We start from the raw sequence: 3887 nt of genomic DNA on the forward strand, positions 1-3887 counted from the left end.
ATACTCTTAGACTTAGTAATTTGAGGATAGATGTTCTTGATGTGATGACTTCCAGATTTTGGGGATGTTAAGTATTATACTTTAGAAGTTTATTTATTGATTATATTAATGAGCTTTGGACTTCCGCATTATATTTTGTTCATTATGGTTGAAATATTGGTAAACGTTGAGATTTAGATTTGTTGGTTCGCTCACATAGGAGGATAAGTGTGGGTGCCACTCGCGGCTCGTTTTGGGTTGTGACAAATTGATAACAAAATAACAACAAAAGAAACGCCAAGATATATAGAAAGAACATTTGTTGGAACAACGAAATTATGGATAGGAAATTTACCCCCAGAAANACACGTAGGAATAATAGATCGGAGTGTCACGTTCCGAGACGTAGGAATAATGGATCGGAGTGTCATGTTTCGACACGTAGGAATAATGGATCGGAGTGTCACGTTCCGACACGTAGGAATAATGGATAGGAGTNACACTTAGGAGTGATAAGAAAATAGATGGGTCTCCATCAACAACAAATATAGATATACTAGATAAATATGAATTAGCAATACAAAATGAATTTGGTGGCATGACTACAGAAATAAAAGAATAAAATAGAGAAAAAATAATAAATAGACAACTTATGACAAAATTAGCTATATGTAGAATGTGCTATATAGAAGAATACACATGTGCATTTAAAGAATATTATTATAAAGCAAGATATGATATAAATGAAGCAAAAGAAATAAGACAACAATATTTTACAAAATTACCAGAACCATTTAGTACAAAAATAATTAAAGATTGGAACAATGAAGGATTAACAGATACTTTAGGAGCTAGAATAAAATTTCTACGTCAATGGTTTGTACAATTATGTGAAAACCAAAAAGAAAAAAAAATGGAGAAAGTATTGATTAAAAATCTAGCATGTTGTAAAGATAAAATATCACCACAGTTTGGTTGTACAGATAAATATTATAAAAACAAAGATCTAAACGACACAAAAATTATAGAAAGACCAAAACTAGATATAAATACAAAAAAACAAGACAAAGATATTATGTAAAAAATTATAAAATAAAAAGACCATATAGACCAAAGAGGAAACTATCAGAATGTACTTGTTACAATTGCGGAAAGATAGGACAATTAGCTAGAGACTGTAAGTTACCCAAGAATCCAAAAAGAAAACAAATTGCAGAAGTAATTATAGATAATGACGAATACATGCAAATAGATTACATAGACTATGAATTAAGTGAAAATGATAGTATATATGAAGTATCGGATATAAAAACTGAAATAGAAAATGAAGAAACAAATATTGATCTAGATAATGATGAAGAAATCTAATGTCTGAGGATGACATAAAAATAATATCCAAAGAAGACTATCAAAATGAAGAATTATCAGAACAAAAAATTATATTTGATAATACAATCTTTGAACAAATAAAAGGAAAAGAATTAGATTTAAGTGTTGAAAAAATACTTGAAATACCTACCTTAAGGAATTGGTTCAAAAGACAAAAAGATGAATACTATGTAGTTAGCCAAAAAGAACACATAATAGATTGTAAATATACAAAAGGAAAAGCACAAATACCTATACTAAATAAGAGGATAATAAATAAAGAAATACAAGATATAAAAGCAAAAACACCCATAAAATACGTACATTTAGGAGGAATTGAAATATTAATAAAAGCTTGTTTTAGAGAAGGAATAGATACACCTATTTAAAGATATAAGCTATAACATGAACCATAATGAATAAAGAAGAATTTGCAGTAGACGAGAAAACATATGAAAATCAAGACGGATTAGTAATAAAAATAATATTTTCAAATTTAGGAAGACGATATAAAAAAATAGGAAATAATTTGTATTTAATGTTAGAAAAGGAAACAACAAAATTAGAAGATAGTTTAACAGCTATGGTAAGAATAACAAAGGAAAACGAAGAAATAGATAAATCAAAAGAGATTGAAAAAATAAAAACACAAGCAAAGCAGGAAGTATAACATCTAGTAGAACTAAAAAATACAAAAATAAGTGAATTAGAAAAAGAATTAACTAAGCTAAAATTATTATATATGTTAGCAGGAGTATGTAATAAATCAATATTAGCACAAAGAAAAGTTATATTTATGCTAGAAATACAAATAGATTGCCTTGAATATAAAATACAACATGATATAAGCTAGAACATGAACCATAATGAATAAAGAAGAATTTGCAGTAGACGAGAAAAAATATGAAAATCAAGACGGTTCTTTATCTTTTTCTACTTGTTTTTCTTTTTGTTTGTTTTCATATAATAATTTTAGCTTAGCTAATTCTTTTTCTAATTCACTTATTTTTGTATTTTTTTAGTTCTTCTACATGTTGTACTACCTGCTTTGCTTGTGTTTTTATTTTTTCAATCTCTTTTGATTTATCTATTTCTTCGTTTTTGGGGGGTGGAAGCGGAATTCAGAAGAAGAGAGAGTTGATTGGAAAAGGCCTATATTTACAATCTATGATGTGTTCTTTTTGGCTAAATACATAGTATTCATCTTTTTGTCTTTTGAACCAATTTCTTAAGGTAGGTATTTCAAGTACTTTTTCAACACTTAAATTTAATTTTTTTTTCTATTATTTGTTCAAAGATTATATTATCAAATATAATTTTTTGTTCTGATAATTTTTCATTTTGATAGTCTTCTTTGGATATTATTTTTATGTCATCCTCAGACATTAGATTTCTTCATCATCATCAAGATCAATATTTGTTTCTTCATTTCCTAATTGAGTTTCTATATCCGTAGTAGTGACCAGACGAGATGATTATTAAATCATTATTATTACATAATAAATAAGTATATTCTATTAACAGGTTAGAAGGAATAAAAGCAATAGTAAACATACAAGTCCAGCATTTATAGTTAATAAACATAGTGAACAAAAACGAGGTAAAAGTAGAATGGTCATAGATTATCGCAACTTAAATGCTAAAACTATTCTTTTCCTTTTACTTGTTCAAAGATTGTATTATCAAATATAATTTTTTGTTCTGATAATTCTTCATTTTGATTATATAAATGTTTATTAGCTTTTGAGCCATATATTGTTTATAACAAATTTATTGTTAGAACAGATAATACGCAAGTAAAATGGTGGAAAACGTGAAAAATACCAGACTCAGTGACAACAAAGGAAATAAGAAGGCTTGTATTAAAGTTTTTTACATAAATTTTTAATATGTCTTATATGTTCTTTATCTTTATTGTCAAAATAATATTCGACATCTTTCTTATGTTTTTTGTGTAATGGTTTTATTTAAACTCAACACCAAGATCTCCAACTGCCAAAGACCCTCATACTGATTTTATAACCCAAAAGCTACAAATGAGGGGAAACCCTCCTTTTATACAAAAATAAACTTACTACTTTGGCCAAGTGGCCGACACTACTTTACACATGGACTTTTTTATTTCGGCCGACACTAGAAAACAAAAAACTTTTACATGATGACTCTTACTATTTACACATGACTCTTACTATTCACATATGACCTTTCATGAACGACCTTTTCTGTTCATGAATGACTCTTACTATTTATTTTACGACTTTTTCTCCTTATCTTCTTTGTTGTAGTTGTCCACGTCTCTATTTACTATTTATTTTACGACTTTTTCTCCTTATCTTCTTTGTTGTACCTGTCCACGTCTCTATGTCCGTCTTTTTCTGCTTTCCACGTATCTTCATTTGATTTGGACATCTGGTATGACATTATCTTCTCCGTGACATTTTGAACATATATGGTCGGGGTATTTTTGTCCAATAATTTTGCAATATCTGGTTGATAATTCTTCCAAAATAAACTCTTTCCTTAATGCTCTTGTTGTTGGT

This window comes from Solanum pennellii, chromosome 6, assembly GCF_001406875.1.
Source record: "Solanum pennellii chromosome 6, SPENNV200".
Lineage (NCBI taxonomy): Eukaryota > Viridiplantae > Streptophyta > Magnoliopsida > Solanales > Solanaceae > Solanum > Solanum pennellii.